This window comes from Neoarius graeffei, chromosome 14 (assembly GCF_027579695.1).
Source record: "Neoarius graeffei isolate fNeoGra1 chromosome 14, fNeoGra1.pri, whole genome shotgun sequence".
Lineage (NCBI taxonomy): Eukaryota > Metazoa > Chordata > Actinopteri > Siluriformes > Ariidae > Neoarius > Neoarius graeffei.
In genome coordinates, this window is record NC_083582.1 from 19,735,505 (window position 1) to 19,753,377 (window position 17,873).

At 40.0% G+C, this 17,873-nt stretch overlaps 1 long non-coding RNA gene across 1 annotated transcript in view; it reads left to right on the forward strand.

Annotated features, from left to right (window-relative positions):
- The window catches only part of LOC132898037 (uncharacterized), a 95,399-nt gene extending 84,862 nt beyond the window's left edge, over positions 1 to 10,537 (forward strand). Inside the window, exons 4-5 of the long non-coding RNA XR_009656443.1 lie at positions 9,263 to 9,367; positions 9,674 to 10,537. This is a non-coding gene — a long non-coding RNA (uncharacterized LOC132898037). The remainder of the gene's footprint in view (positions 1 to 9,262; positions 9,368 to 9,673) is intronic.
- Positions 10,538 to 17,873: the final 7,336 nt, after the last annotated feature.

Sequence of the window (17,873 nt, forward strand, 5' to 3'; positions counted from 1 at the left end):
TATTAATCCAAAAAATATATTATTATTAGAAAAATAGATACAACTAGACAAACAGATAAATAAATAAAATACACAAAAATAGAACAAACAAAATGACGATAGAATAAATTAAATGAATATCCGTGCAAAGTAGTTTTCCCACAATATTATCATTAATATCACACAACAACATTATAAACTATATACAAAACAATTTGAACTATTAAGCAAACAGATAAAACTTGAATAAATAAAAGGCAAATGAATGCTTGCTTGCACGCGCGCGCACACACACACACACACACCATTATGAATGATGTTTTTATATTTCATTTTCACCTGTTGCCAGGTGCGTTTGGCACTGCTGTTGCCTCTGAAATGTTCACAGGACATACACCAACTTAGTCAAAGGGACTGAACAGTCAGTCATCCTAATGTGACTGTGCACATATCAGCTTAAGTAGGCTACTCCATGAATTTACCATACCAAATTTTATTCAGGACTTTTAGGACATTAAACAAGCTATATATGACTGGGGCCACGTCGAAGGACCATTTTCTGTGACTTGTGATTGATCATGAAGCTTTCTCTCATCCTATACTTCTGTTCTGGAACATGTAGAAGGGAGAATGTACTTACGCATTTACCCGATCGGCAATTCGTTGCCAACATGCTTGCCGCTCCTTATTGGCAGCCGCTGTGTTAGATTTTGCTCTTAATGTTGTTTTGAACTCCTCGTAGCTTTGCATTATGACAGCGCATTCTTCCTCCGTGAAGTACGGCGACAAAATAGATTGTGAACAGTGGTGATTTGCGCTGATAACCTCCCCTTTAACGTGAACGTGCATTAACCCTGATTAGGTTAACACAGGTTCAACAAATCAACTTCATAACTGGCGTCGTAGTACCGTTTAACCCCAAACAAGATAACCAGGTTTTGTCAACCCCGGTTTAGCGGGGGAACCCTGGGTTACTTCTGGGTAGGTTGACCTCTGTTCGTAGTACAGGGCCCAGGTTGCAAACAGACTGACACTAACTCTCACTAAGGTCACCAAATGGTTGACCGATTCTTGTCTTACACTAAATACTGATAAAACTGTCAATATGTTTTTTAAAAGCAGATATAAACTAAATTCTGTACCAAATATATGCGTAAGCGGAAAGCAGTTAAAAAATGTTGATGAGTTTAAATATTTGGGAGTGATTTTAGACTCCACACTTACCTTTAAGAAACACATAAAAAACTGGGCAACACTGTGAAATACAGTATAGCAAATTTCAGACACATTCGTGATTCACTAACTGTTGATGCTGCTAAGACCTACAGTGGTGCTTGAAAGTTTGTGAACCCTTTAGAATTTTCCATATTTCTGCATAAATATGACCTAAACATCATCAGATTTTCACACAAGTCCTAAAAGTAGATAAAGAGAACCCAGTTAAACAAATGAGACAAAAATATTACGCTTGGTCATTTATTTATTGAGGAAAATGATCCAATATTACATATCTGTGAGTGGCAAAAGTATGTGAACCTCTAGGATTAGCAGTTAATATGAAGGTGAAATTAGAGTCAGGTGTTTTAAATCAATGGGACGACAATCAGGTGTGAGTGGGCACCCTGTTTTATTTAAAGAACAGGGATCTATCAAAGTCTGATCTTCACAACACATGTTTGTGGAAGTGTATCATGGCACGAACAAAGGAGATTTCTGAGGACCTCAGAAAAAGTGTTGTTGATGCTCATCAGGCTGGAAAAGGTTACAAAACCATCTCTAAAGAGTTTGGACTCCACCAATCCACAGTCAGACAGATTGTGTACAAATGGAGAAAATTCAAGACCATTGTTACCCTCCCCAGGAGTGGTCGACCAACAAAGATCACTCCAAGAGCAAGGCGTGTAGTAGTCAGCGAGGTCACAAAGGACCCCAGGGTAACTTCTAAGCAACTGAAGGCCTCTCTCACATTGGCTAATGTTAATGTTCATGAGTCCACCATACAACAATGGTGTGCATGGCAGGGTTGCAAGGAGAAAGCCACTGCTCTCCAAAAAGAACATTGCTGCTCATCTGCAGTTTGCTAAAGATCATGTGGACAAGCCAGAAGGCTATTGGAAAAATGTTTTGTGGACGGATGAGACCAAAATAGAACTTCTTGGTTTAAATGAGAAGCGTTATGTTTGGAGAAAGGAAAACACTGCATTCCAGCATAAGAACTTTATCCCATCTGTGAAACATGGTGGTGGTAGTATCATGGTTTGGGCCTGTTTTGCTGCATCTGGGCCAGGACGGCTTACCATCATTGACGGAACAATGAACTCTGAATTATACCAGCAAATTCTAAAGGAAAATATCAGGACATCTGTCCATGAACTTAATCTCAAGAGAAGGTGGGTCATGCAGCAAGACAATGACCCTAAGCACACAAGTCGTTCTACCAAAGAATGGTTAAAGAAGAATAAAGCTAATGTTTTGGAATGGCCAAGTCAAAGTCCTGACCTTAATCCAATAGAAATGTTGTGGAAGGACCTGAAGTGAGCAGTTCATGTGAGGAAACCCACCAACATCCCAGAGTTGAAGCTGTTCTGTATGGAGGAATGGGCTAAAATTCCTCCAAGCCAGTGTGCAGGACTGATCAACAGTTACCGGAAATGTTTAGTTGCAGTTATTGCTGCACAAGGGGGTCACACCAGATACTGAAAGCAAAGGTTCACATACTTTTGCCACTCACAGATATGTAATATTGGATCATTTTCCTCAATAAATAAATGACCAAGTATAATATTTTTGTCTCATTTGTTTAACTGGGTTCTCTTTATCTATTTTTAGGACTTGTGTGAAAATCTGATGACGTTTTAGGTTATATTTATGCAGAAATCTAGAAAATTCTAAAGGGTTCACAAACTTTCAAGCACCACTGTATGTGAATGCTATGATAATGTCTCATTTACATTACTGTATGTCAAGCTGGTCCCAGGCAAACAAGACTACCTTGAAATCCATTACATCACTTTACAAACAAGCTCTTAAAGTCCTGGACAAACGTCCTTCTCAATTTCATCACTGTGCCATACTGGGCAAGTATAACTTACTCAGTTTTGACAACCTCATCCTGTATTATTCACAATATTTCTCCACCACCTTTGAGAACTTTCATCCAACCCTGCTCTGAACACATTGGCAGAGCCACTTCCAGGAGAATCTGTAGTCTCCCAAATCGGCTCACAACATTTGCACAATCTGCCTTTTCTTTTAGAGCAACTAAACAATGGAATACTCTTTCCACTCACCTAAAAAACATTACAAATTTTTATACCTTTTCACGTGAAGTGAAAAAATGGCTTTTAAGTAATCAGTCTTGTCAGCACTAACTTCAGTTTTTGTACTCACTTTGCGCCTGACATTTTGCACATGACAATAACCTTTTTAATTTTAAGTGTGTGTGTGTGTGTGTGTGCCTGAGTGGTTGTTTTTATTTTATTGTCTTTTTTGTTTTTTCACCTGCCCAGGGACTGCAGATGGAAACTAGCTTTTAAGCTATAATCTGGTGCAGGTCATCTTTTAACTCCTGTAATAAATGTACTTTGCACATGGTCCCTGACAAAATAAACCAAATAAACTAAAAAGGTCCAGGTTCGAGCCCTGTGGCTGGCGAGGGCCTTTCTGTGCGGAGTTTGCATGTTCTCCCCGTGTCCACGTGGGTTTCCTCTGGGTGCTCCAGTTTCCCCCACAGTCCAAAGACATGCAGGTTAGGTTAACTGGTGACTCTAAAATTGACCGTAGGTGTGAATGTGAGTGTGAATGGTTGTCTGTGTCTCTGTGTCAGCCCTGTGATGACCTGGCGACTTGTCCAGGGTGTACCTTGCCTTTCGCCCGTAGTCAGCTGGGATAGGCTCCAGCTTGCCTGCGACCCTGTAGAGCAGGATAAAGCGGCTAGAGATAATGAGATGAGAATTACTTTATTAATCCCCGGAGGGAAATTCAAAATTTGCAACCAAGCTCCTGAATCAAGAAAGAAGTAAACATGTCTAAAAATAGAAGATAAAATAGTCTTTAAAAAAGAATAAAAAAAAATAAAATAAATTTAAGTTCAATAACTTAAGTAAACGCAAAATGAAGTGATTTTATATACAATGATTCCAATATACATATATTGCACCTGAGTTAAGGATACATGGTAAGAAGGGTACCACAGTTATACAGTGGCATTGTACAGCTTGACAGCAACAGGTAGGAATGATTTCCTGTGTCTCTCAGTTGTGCAGTGTGGAAGAATCAGCTGTTTACTGAATGTGCTCCTGTGGCTGATCAGCTCCTCATGTAGAGGGTGGGAAGGACAGTCTAAGATTGTTTTTATTTTGGACAGTGTCCTCTTCTCCAACACCACTGTCAGAGAGTCCAGTTCCATGCCTACAACATGGCCATCCTTCCTGATGATCTTGTTGAGTCTGTTAGTGTCCTTCACCCTCAAGCCACTGCCCCAGCAGACGACAGTGTACAGGATGGCGCTGGCCACCACAGACTATGAAGAACATCCGCAGCATCGTTCAGCAGATGTTGAAAGACCTCAGCCGTCTCAGAAAATAGAGATGGCTCTGGCCCTTTTTGTATACAGTGTCCATGTTTTTGGACTAGTCCAGTTTATTGTTCAAGTACACCCCCAGGTACTTATTCCTCCACCATGTCCACACTGACCCCTTGGATGTTAACAGGGTTCACTGGAGTACTAAGAGGGCTAAGTCAGTGGTTTTCAAAGTGGGGGCCACGGCCCCCTGGGGGCCCGCCAGGGGGCGCTAGGGGGCCTCAGAAAGTTGGAGGGACGATAATAAAAAAATTGCGAAAAAAATATATTTTAAAATAATTATTATTAAATATATTGTAATTAGTTTTTAATCATTATAAAATATAATTATTAATAATAATACATCATATCGAAACATTGTTTGCCATGCTCATCTCTCCGATTGCCTGTGACGTTGCGGTTTGCGCCATTTATCAAGCTGCTTTGCTCCTCAAGCTAGCGTATTGTGGAGGAAATACTATTTTGTAAAGCACTTGAAAGAAGAACTACTGGGAAAGACATTTTTCAAGTTTTGGACGATTACATCGAGTCTAATGGATTAGACTGGAGTCTGGACCAGTTGTGTGGGGGTGTGTTCAGACGGAGCCATGGCAATGACCAGGAAGATCAGTGGAGTGACCGCTCTCATTAAGCAGAAGGCCCCGCATGTAGTGGCCACACACTGCATGCTCCATCACGAGGCACTGGTCGCAAAAAGGATGGATAACGAGTTGAATCAGGTACTACAGGAGGTTATACAAGTAATGAATTTTATTAAAGCCCGTCCCATGAAACACAGACTGTTTACCCTGCTTTGTAATGAGATGGGCGCTCATTTTGAGCGGCTGCTGCTTCACTCGAACGTGCGCTGGCTGTCACGGGGCGCAGTTTTGAACCGTGTCTATGAGCTGCGGAGGGAGGTTGCAGAGTTCCTCTCATCTGAAAAGCATCAGCTGGCAGATCGGTTCACTGATGCAACCTGGATCTGCAAACTTGCATACATGTCAGACATTTTCCAGCATCTAATGCCGCTTTTCCACTACAAACGCGGCTGAGCCGTGCCGTGCTGAGTCGAGCTGAGTCGAGCTGAGCGGGGCTGTTGGAGTTGCATTTCGACTACAACCGCGCTGAACCGTGCTGGCTGGAAGTGGGTGGACACATTGGGTGGAGTTAGCGAAAGTGGGTGGACGTCACGTGATGTCGTTAAGCAGCGCAAACAGTGACATCAGTGACAGTGGCGGAACAAGTCAGAGCCGGGCCGGGGGCGGGGCAAATGACCGGGCATTTTATTAAAGCTTATCATAACATCATTTTAGGCTACAAAATGTCCGCAACTGCGGTGTTTACCAATTTCAACACTACCGGGTGCAACTATGTTATTTAGTACATCAAGTCCTTCAAACGAACACGTAACTCAGAAACAAAAAACATTAGGATACTGTACATGGCTCATAATAAAACATCAATAGCCTATACTGCGCACATTATTTGAAGGGCATACGAATGAGCGCTCAGAGGTTGCAACGGTGACAGGAAGAGTCAGAAATAAAAGGATGGCGGTGCAAACCTCACTGAATGCACTGTGTTTACCAATTTCAACACTCCGGGGTGCAACTATGTTATTTTGTACATTAAGTCCTTCAAACGAACATGTAACTCAAACAAAAAAACATTAGGCGACATACTGTACATGGCTCATAATAAAACATCAATAGCCTACTGCGCGCATTATTTGAAGGGCATACGACGAGCCTTGCGCTCCGCGAACTCGTCCACGATGCTCTGTATGTCACTGATTCAGTGATCTTTTAAGCGGTAGTCTCACGACCTGGATAGTAAACAATAAACATGGAGGACATGGAGTCGTTAGTATTGCTGGTCTTGGTGCTGTGGCTTGTTGTCACCGACAACGCCAACAGATACTGGCAAGAGCGTATAGATGAGGCGAGGCGCATAAGGCTTCAGAAATTCTCATAATTCATAATTATTCTTCTTCCGGGTTTGCGGTGTTTACAGATCCCAGCGTGCTCGCGGGGCGTGTGTGGGCATGTGAGGACACTCCTCCTCACCAATCAGTGCACAGGGGAGTGTCTGCTCACGCCCCCAGCCTCACTCGGCACGGTTTGGCTCGCTTCAGCCCCACTCCAAAACCGTGCGAGTTTTAGGGGCTAAGCAGGGCTGAAACGAGCTGAGTCATGCTGGTTTTTGGTAGTCGAAACGCGAGCCGTGTCGGGCTGAAGTGAGCTGAAGCGAGCTGAAGTGAGCTGAAAAAGGGTAGTGGAAAAGGGCCATAAATGTACTGAATCAAAGCATGCACGTGACACATAGGCCTACATACTCCAGGTGCAAGACAAGGTGCAGGGATATGATTTTTCCGCGAATTCGCGGAATTCCGCTTTTTTCACTTCAAAATTAAAAAAAAAAATTTTTTCAGATTTTTCGCTCAAAAATCCGCATTCATATCCTATTTGTTCCGACTTTCAGTAATTCGTCATTGAGATGAAACGAGGTACGTGATTGGCCCATCGCTCTGTAACAACCAATGAACGCGCTTGTTAGATAGCTGTACGTAAGCTCGCTTCAAACAAAGAGTTGAAAGATGGCAGCCTCCGTGATCGAGCGTAAAGATGCACCTGATCATCAGTTTGGTGTGTGTTTTTAAAGTAAATAAACATGGGGAAGAAGAAAAAACAACCCAGCTCATTTCTTTCCCCATAATAAGCCTGTGAGTGGTGATGGTGTCACTGCACGTGCGACGGAGTGACGAAGGTTGCCGTGGCAATGGGTCCTCGCGCCATCTGTTGCTTCCTGGATGCGCATGCGCACGCTATGAAAGCTGTGGCGAAAAGGTTAGCATCGGAGGCTAAACCTTCTGAGGAGAAAAGAAGGGGCGGTTTTTATTTCAGTTTGTTTTAGTTACGTCCGAAGAAACAGCAGTTTAAATCACGGCTCTAGTTTACAAATCAAAATGGTTACTCAGTGAAAACAAAACAAAAGCTAGAGAGAGGGGGAGTGGTGGGAGTTTAACCTGGGAAAGTGAGTCTGTGAGGCGGCAGTGATGCTTGACCCCTCCCGCCTCCTCTCACTTTACCTCAGAGTCTCTGCCAACTTCATCACAGATTATTTCACCTTTTTCACTCGAAGTTAGTTTTAATTTTCGCTCAAAACTTTTCCCACAGCGTGGATGTAAGGTAATTATACACAATTTTGATTTGTTTATTCAATATTAAAATGTTAGTGCAAATAATACATACTTGCCAACTTTTCAAAATTCTCATGAGGGAGAAAAGTGCATGAAAGACATTTTCAATTGGCCGAGGGTCTGATGCGCGGTTGAAATGATAAAAACAGTGGATCCCAATTAATTGCAAACACATTTTTTGTGAATGTTGTTTAGTGAAAAAGTGATTTTTATTCTTGCATATGAAAATCCTCAAGTGAGTGAACACTGTACAGTTCTGTATATGAGTCAATTTCACAGAAAACGTATTTTTTTTTTGTCCGGACGTGTTTTGTTTACATTTTGAGATTTCTAAAACCTTTTTATGGTCTCATATGATAAAACATTATCAGTTCTACCTTGCATTTCAAAATTTGACTACTTTGGTTCATAAATGTGCATTTTGTAGCAAATCTTAGGGTCGAAAATGAGCAAAAATGGCTGTTCCACTGAAAAGAGACTTTTTTTTCAGACATGATTCTTAATGTTAGACAAAGGTGGAATTGAAACTTTTTCATGTTCAACGACAAGACTGTGGAAACCACAATGGACATATGATGTCACAAATTGAAAATGCCATTAAGAAAAGATATTTTTCGATTTTTTGTTAATTTTTGTACCTGTCCCAGAGGTTTGTGTCAGTTCTGTTACCGTGATTAATCATTCATTCATTCATTCATTATCTCTAGCCGCTTTATCCTTCTACAGGGTCGCAGGCAAGCTGGAGCCTATCCCAGCTGACTACGGGCGAAAGGCGGGGTACACCCTGGACAAGTCGCCAGGTCATCACAGGGCTGACACATAGACACCCATTCACACTCACATTCACACCTACGGTCAATTTAGAGTCACCAGTTAACCTAACCTGCATGTCTTTGGACTGTGGGGGAAACCGGAGCACCCGGAGGAAACCCACGCGGACACGGGGAGAACATGCAAACTCCGCACAGAAAGGCCCTCGCCGGCCCCGGGGCTCGAACCCAGGACCTTCTTGCTGTGAGGCGACAGCGCTAACCACTACACCACCGTGCCGCCTCGTGATTAATCACATAACAAAAATAAATGCTCCCAAAAGCTATTATTGAAAGTATTTGTTGTCAAGGATCTACATATTCTCACCTTTTATATGGATGGCAGAATGAACTGAATCTGAGAATATTTACTTAAAAATTTCAGTTTTGGTAAGTAGTCTATGCATGACTAATTTTTTGTGTCAATCCTGTTACCCTGTCTAAACGGGGTGTGCAGTAACTTAATCAAATATTAGAAGTTGCCATACATAAGAAGCAAACCGGGAGACTACCAGGAGCAATAGAGTTTAATAAATAATGGTGGATGGATTCTTATCTATTCTTTATTGTTCAGTGCGAAAATATTTGTGTTGAAAACATGTTAGTTAATAATATTCTTATGCTAAACAAATGTAACAATTATTGAATATTGAATAAAAGTAAGAGAAAACATTCTAAAAGTTGATGTTTCTTTACATACGTATTTTGTAGCATTGTCTGTGGGTTTGCAAAGGGGGTCCCTGGCCAGAAGCTAATGCTGTTTGGAGGGCCTTGGCATGGAAAAGTTTGGGAACCCCTGGACTAAGTGACTCTAGAGTAAGCATTTAAAATTTATCCAAGAAATCAGTGCATCATGTTTGTTTGAAAAGGCACATTTAGGTATGTTCAACTTCTACAGTAATTGAAAGTATAAATTTTGTTTTTCCTTATACAATTTTCTATTTATTCTAATGCAGATGATTTAATTTAGAATGACATTTTTAGGTTTCATGTTTTGGCTTTTTGTCAGTTAAGAATCATTGAATTTACTATAGGGGCTCAGAGTTGCATGTTGACCATTAAATTGGCTTGAATTTGTTAATCATGACAAGTTTTTTCTTGTGTGTTTGCTTGCCATTTTAGTACAATTTTTAAGTCAGAAAACCCCAGAACCCAGGAGCTTCGGGGGGCTTCGCCCTCCCTTGTCCCCCCACCAGGGCACTGCCATGGACCAGCTGGGGGCCTGTGGCCCCCAGACCCCCAGCTAAAATTTTCAGATAATTTCACCAGCCCCAAATCACATCCCTGAAGGTGTGTGCTTTTTCCAAAAAGATCATGATGTGGTTAAACAAGCTCCAGGAGGGAGTTACAGAAATGTTGCCACTACTTCACCAGGAGCTGCTGTCATGTGATGATTTGGGCTCCGTCTCTCCATTGATCCAGTCCCACCTGGAGCACCTCCAAGGATATTTCAAAGACTATTTCCCTGACCTCGAAAACACATTTAAACTGGGTTAGGAACCCCTTTGCCCCCGGTGTCGGTTCTAGTCTGGACTTAGTCACAGGAGGAACTGATTGAGATGACAAACTCGGGGGATTTAAAAATGGACTTTGAGGCTCTTCCCCTGTCTAATTACTGGCTACATGTAAGAAAGGACTATCCCAGCTTGTCTGACAAGGCATTGAAATGCCTTCTCCCTTTTGCAACAACCTACTTGTGTGAGTCAGGCTTTTCAACTTTAAAGGTACTCAAAACCAAACACAGAGCACGTCTACATGTGGACAATGACATGCGTATGGCACTGATGGAGATTAAGCCCAGGGTTGACAAAATATGTAGGAGCCACCAATCCCATCCCTCCCACTTGTGTAAACCGGCTGTCACTCCCAGACACACACACACACACACACACACACACAATTGAGAGTGGTTTGATTTCTTTTGTGCTGTTCTTATCAACAGTTTGTTGAAAAGTTTATTGTTCAGTGCGAAAATATTTGTGTTGAAAGCATGTTAGTTAATAATATTCTTATGCTAAACAAATGTAACAATTATTGAATAAAAGTAAGAGAAAACATTCTAAAAGTTGATGTTTCTTTACATACGTATTTTGTAGCATTGTCTGTGGGTTTGCAAAGGGGGTCCCTGGCCAGAAGCTAATGCTGTTTGGGGGGCCTTGGCATGGAAAAGTTTGGGAACCCCTGGACTAAGTGACTCTAGAGTAAGCATTTAAAATCTATCCAAGAAATCAGTGGTTCCTTAACAAGAAAATCATGAGATTTGCCTTTCTCTTCAGTTGCTTAGAATGATGATTTTAACCCTGTTTATTGGCCAATGCTTAGCCAATGTTGTGGCACACACTGTATATCAGATGTGGCCATCTGCCATCTTTAATATGAATCGTGTAACTCTAAAGCCTTCAAGTTTTATTCTCCAACACATGCATGTGTTGCCAGATCCAAATATGTGCAGTTATGACACAATATGTTATTTGTGACACGGAAATAACTCCAGATGGCCTGTGCAGGAAGACAACACAATAGAATGAAGGAGGGAAAGGAGTGACCAAGCGTAGGAGTGAAGAAGTGATAAAATGTTCTCCTCTTTACAAAGGAAGTTTCAGATGACAAACTAGTGTATATCCACATTTCTGCATATTCAAGATATGGCCTTGGTTATTCTACACTTGGAGAAATGCTGACAAATTATGTCATCAGAGAGATTCACGACACTAGCTGATTTTTTTGAGAACATTATGGGGACATTCAGCATCGGTGATGTTTCAATCATAAAGATCAGATAATGGTAAATAACACGACTCATGAGGAAAATGGGGCAGGAAAAAGTGAGCAATAGAGGAAAGCTGTTACCCATTTTAAGAGCTGGCTTTCCGGCAGGTGAGGGAAGTGAATTGATTTTTCCAGAAATGCTGCTGGAAAGCAAGGGACAGAAGAGGAGGAGGGGTGTATGCATGAGCAAGCATTCTATTAAATTCTAATCTGTTATATAAATTCAGATCGAGTTAATGATGGAAAGCAATGGAATAGATGAAAATAATTAACAGTTAATCTACTAAATTGAGTCGTACATGAGTTTATAGCCGACGAGGTGTGAGATTGAGTGGAATAATTGTTTTATTCTATCCACATTCACTGGATTTTGAGAAACAGAGCATTTTTATTTTTTGCAAACTCAATAAATAACTTTATACAAAACTTCCGACAAAATCATTTCTGTTTAGAATGTAAACAAACCGGCAAAATGACAATAGCAATTTATAGAAAAATGCTATAATAATAATAATTCTTGAAAAATAAAAAAGATTAATTTTTACCGTCAAATACTTTTATTCCATATTTTGTTGCTTTTTTTATTTTTTGGGGTTTTGTTTTTGAGTAGAGCTTTTATTTCGTCCTCGGTTGGTTCAGCAACACACTCTGCCATTTTGTTTTTCTGTACTCATGGTATATGAGCTGATAGCCTAGAAGGAGAGTAGCCAGTCAGAATGCGTGATTGCTCACATCCAGTGAATGTGGATAGAATAATTCATAAAATTAGTGGGAGGTGATGAAAAATTCATGGTATGATCATTATATAACCTTATATCATAGTTTTTGAGATGAAAGTTCCCACAATGGGGCGGCACGGTGGTGTAGTGGTTAGCGCTGTCGCCTCACAGCAAGAAGGTTCGGGTTCGAGCCCCGTGGCTGGCGAGGGCCTTTCTGTGTGGAGTTTGCATGTTCTCCCCATGTCCGTGTGGGTTTCCTCCAGGTGCTCCGGTTTCCCCCACAGCCCAAAGACATGCAGGTTAGGTTAACTGGTGACTCTAAATTGACCATAGGTGTGAGTGTGAATGGTTGTCTGTGTCTATGTGTCAGCCCTGTGATGACCTGGCGACTTGTCCAGGGTGTACCGCGCCTTTCGCCCGTAGTCAGCTGGGATAGGCTCCAGCTTGCCTGCGACCCTGTAGAAGGATAAAGCGGCTAGAGATAATGAGATGAGATGAGTTCCCACAATGTTCATAAGGAACACCGCCATAGAAATAAAAGTGTGTATTAATTAAATGAATTACATGAAAATGAACTGGACAGAGCATCAGTCTTATATAAATGCTCATTTTACCTGGTGTGTTTATCTAAAGAAGTATATTATCCTGTTCTACATGTAAAAGCAATATTTCTTGGCATCATCTATAATTGTATACAATATTAATTTCAGAGGCGGCACGGTGGTGTAGTGGTTAGCGCTGTCGCCTCACAGCAAGAAAGTCCGGGTTCGAGCCCCGGGGCCGGTGAGGGCCTTTCTGTGCAGAGTTTGCATGTTCTCCCCGTGTCCGCGTGGGTTTCCTCCGGGTGCTCCGGTTTCCCCCACAGTCCAAAGACATGCAGGTTAGGTTAACTGGTGATTCTAAAATTGACCGTAGGTGTGAATGTGAGTGTGAATGGTTGTCTGTGTCTATGTGTCAGCCCTGTGATGACCTGGCGACTTGTCCAGGGTGTACCCCGCCTTTCGCCCGTAGTCAGCTGGGATAGGCTCCAGCTTGCCTGCGACCCTGTAGAACAGGATAAAGCGGCTAGAGATAATGAGATGAGATTAATTTCAGATTTCAATGTCATGTTGGACAAATAAACTGTATCTCAATAGTACATGAACACCTCACATTCTAAGTAATACATCTGCTATGTAGCAGACCCAGTACTGTATCATGAAATGCTGTACAACATACACAATTACATCATTAATATACATTTTAGACTGTTATGAACACTTACATAATATAGAAATAAAAATGTTAACAACCATAACTAATATTTTGGCAAGATTAGCCACCCCAACTATACTTGCTAGAATATTTTAAGTTCTACTTTTTAAAAAGATCACTCACAGCCTTTAGTAGTTTATCTCTGAATTTTACTATTTTAAAGAGAGAGGTTTTTTTTAAATAAAACATGAAGCATATGACAGAGAGCACAATCCACCAGGAACTGACATTCTTCTGGAGTCACTCTCTACACCAATATGCTTTAAATGCTTTAAAAAGTTTCAGATTTTCACATCAAGGCATATTGTCATACTTACTGAATGTACATCACATCTTTACACTGTACATGATAACTTTAATAACCTGCAAAGAAAAAAAATCTGATTAGACCTTCAAAGGCGGGCAGTTGGGTCGCTCCCTACTTTCACTCCTCCCTCAGTCTCCATCTCTGATATAAATTTTGCTTCCTTCAGATGCAGACAGATTGTAAACCTGTCTTGTTTCTACCAACTGAACAAGATTAAAAAGGGGGGATTTATCTTATTGCAAAGACAGGTTATTTCCTCTTAAAAGATCTTCCCTTCATTCCAAGCTGACTCTGAAAGCAGAATGAGGAGAGGTGAGTGATTTTGGACACAAAGATAATTTAACTAATTCATTTTTCTATGTATCACATCCAGCATGCCATGTGATAATTTTTGGTTATTGATGTTGCAGTGGACAGAGTGGACTTATTTGTTATAATTTATGCTGTTATAACTGATTATTAATTTATAAGAGTTATAGTCATACTTTATCATGACTCATCTTTTGGCTTGCAATTTTAGTTTTACACACGAAAAGGCATGCTTTTTCAGGTTCAGATCTGTGTGTGTATGGAACTGTGAGGTGTGTCTGAGAAATATCAGTGCTTTATCACTTTCAGAACTGATTGCAGCATTTTGTAACTCTATGCCTTTCAGGTCATTGTGTCATTGCAATAACTGTGATACCATTGCTCTTAATGCCTATGACAACAGCCATGGCTTTCCAACACAAGCACAGGTGTGTACACAGAGTTCAATTCAATTTTATTTACCATTAGACATCCAGATGTAGATTTACATCCATTATGAGCCTTGCCACGCTCACCTCTGGCTTGCTCATAATGGATCTAAATCTACATCTGGATGTCTAATGGAAGAAACCTTGTGAGGAACCAAAATGGTTCAAAAAGGAACCCTTCGTCTCCACCTGAGACTTGGATTATAAACCATTACTTTAATTATGTTCTTTATGAATATATTGTGAATACAAGTGTTTGGATGACCACTGTCTTTATGATTACAGCAGCAGCTCTTGGAAGGCAGAGAATCTGCTTTATAGAGAGATGCAACATGACACCAATGTTCATTTTTTACAGACCAAACACAGATGCCTTCTTGCTAGAAAACAGCATACAGATGTCAGATATTGTGCCATCGCTTGACCCAGCTGTGGAGATGCACTCTACATTTACACACTCAGAAACAGCACATATGCCATCAACATCTAATATGCTCTTGCAAAGCATCCTCATGCAATCCAAGAAGTAAGTGCTTTGTTGTTCTTTCAAAGACTTAGCAAATAAATTACACAGGAAATACCCACTGTTACATTAATTATACCGATTAGAAGCCATTGTAGTGTTCAGTGAACACTTACAGTTTCAAATGAACTCTCTGTTCCTTTGAATCCAGCATTGTAAGAACTAATTCAAGTACAACTGTAAATCTTCATTAGGTAATCAACACAAGGGTTTTGCTCAGAAATTACTGTATAGTTTATTGTCTGCATCATTTAAACCAGGGGTTTTCAAAGCGTGGGAGAGTCAGCCCCCCCCAGAGAGCAAATAAACAACAGCGCCCCCCCCCCCCCTACAATTTTTGGTGTTGCTATACTTAATGTTCAATTCGTATTTAAAAAAATGGTTGTTGTACACATTTTAATTTTTTTCTTTTACACATTTTAAAAATATGAGCTTTTTTTAAAACATCTTTTTTTTTACACATTTTAAACATCTGTGCTTTTTAAAACCTCTTTTTTTACACATTTTAAACATCTGTGCTTTTTAAAACATCCTTTTTACACATTTTAAACATCTGTGCTTTTTTAAAACCTCTTTTTTATACATTTTAAAGATCTGTGCTTTTTAAAACATCTTTTTTTACACATTTTAAACATCTGTGCTTTTTTAAAACATCTTTTTTACACATTTTAAACATCTGTGCTTTTTAAAACCTCTTTTACACATTTTAAACATCTGTGCTTTTTCAAAACCTCTTTTTTACACATTTTAAACATCTGTGCTTTTTAAAACCTCTTTTTTTTACACAACATCTGTGCTTTTTAAAACCTCTTTTTACACATTTTAAACATCTGTGCTTTTTTAAAACCTCTTTTTTTTACACATTTTAAACATCTGTGCTTTTTAAAAACCTCTTTTTTTACACATTTTAAACATCTGTGCTTTTTAAAAACCTTTTTTTACACATTTTAAACATCTGTGCTTTTTAAAAGCATCTTTTTTACACATTTTAAACATCTGTGCTTTTTTAAAACCTCTTTTTTTTACACATTTTAAACATCTGTGCTTTTTTAAAACCTCTTTTTTTACACATTTTAAACATCTGTGCTTTTTAAAGACATCTTTTTTTTACACATTTTAAACATCTGTGCTTTTTAAAGACATTTTTTTTTACACATTTTAAACATCTGTGCTTTTTTTTTTTTTAAATCTTGTTTTACACATTTTAAACATCTCATAGCATCATTAGCTAACACCTCTTGGCAGACAATACACTGTGGCAGTGGAGCATCTTCAGATCCAGTCCATGAAAATCCAAACTTTAAATAATCGTGGTCATACTTCCTTCTTTTTTTGCTTGGTCCAGACTCTGTCTCCTCACTCACTGTAGCTTTAGGTACTAAAAATTGATCCATTTTGTCTCTGGCAAAGGCTAGCTGAAGTTCGCTAAATGTCCGCAATAGTAACTTATTCTGGTTTATTTTTCCTCACGTTGCGCGCCCCCCTGAAGAACTCTGGTGCCCCCTAGGGGAGGCGTGCCCCACACTTTGAAAAGCCCTGATTTAAACTATTGTACCTCTAGATCAATCTCAAGATATCATTTTAATAGCATGTCGCATTTATTTCATTTGCAGTGCTCAGGCCAGATTGCTGAGGAGGCGCGCACCATCCAAAGGCTGCCAGTTTGGCACATGTCAGATGCACAACCTGGCTAGCACACTGTACAGAATGGGCCAGACCAACAATAAAGAGCAGTCCAAAGGAGCAGGAGACCCAAACGGATATGGTCGCTAAAGAATATCATTAGCAAAGAAACACAGAGAAAAAAAATTTCCCAGGAAATTAGCTGCCAGGATCTCACATTAAATGTATAGGAATTTTAACAAACAAACAATTTCATAAAAGCTACAGATATTAACCTTGCCTCTCTATGTAATCTTGAACACTACGAAAGTTTTACTGTGGTGAATTTTTGTGGATTGGTAATTCAGTTGTCAAATAGGGTAAGGATGTTACTTCTAATATTTTCTAACAAAGTCTTCTGCCATTAAAATCACTCCCATGTTTAGATTAGATATCTAAAAATTAGATATCAACTCAATCTATTACCAATAATTTGTTAAGTATTGCACTTCCAGATAATGGGGTGTTTCTTTGCTGTCAACATCAGTACAAACAAGAAGAAAAAAAATAAGACATGATTGCACTGTTATATTGGCTATTCTTGCTATTTTCATGATGAGTGTAGGAGCTAACCTGCCAATGAGTCACATACAGTAATTGTAAAACCTTCTGTATTTGAATGAATACAGTTACGGCATTTGGTAGACAACTTTATAAAACTGAGCACTCATTTATACAACTGAGCAGTTGAGAGTTAAGGGCCTTGCTGAAGGCACCAGTAGTGGCAGCTTGGCGGTATTTGGATTTAAACTCACAACCTTCTTTCCTAACGGTATATGGTTGTATTTGTATAAGTTTGATGAGGTAGCTTATTTATACTGAAGTGTGGGGAGTATCAGTCAAAAGTTTGGACACACCTCCTAATTCAGTGATTTTTATTAATAAAAAGACACTCTATGTCATAAAGTGATGATTACATTACAGGCATTTAGCAGATGCTCTTATCCAGAGTGACATACAACAGGATCCTGACATACCCACAGAAATGGGCAGCCTGGGGAACAGTTGGGGTTTAGGTGCCTTATCCAAGGGCGCTTCAGCCATTCTTGCTGGTCTAGGGAATCAAACGGGCAACCTTCTGGTCCCAAAGCTGCTTCACTAACCTTTAGGCTATAGCTTCCCCCATGATGGGCTGTCATTTGGATTGCTACAGTTTTTACTGTATGTTTTACTGTATTTACTGTTTGATCTCAAACACATTAAGAAGGCAAGAAACTAGTCCACTAATTATCTTTTGATGAGGCACATCTGTTAATTGAAAAGCATTCCAGGTGACTACCTCATGAACCTGGTTAAGATAATGCCAATAACGTGCAAAGCATCATCAAGGTAAACAGTGGCTACTTTGAAG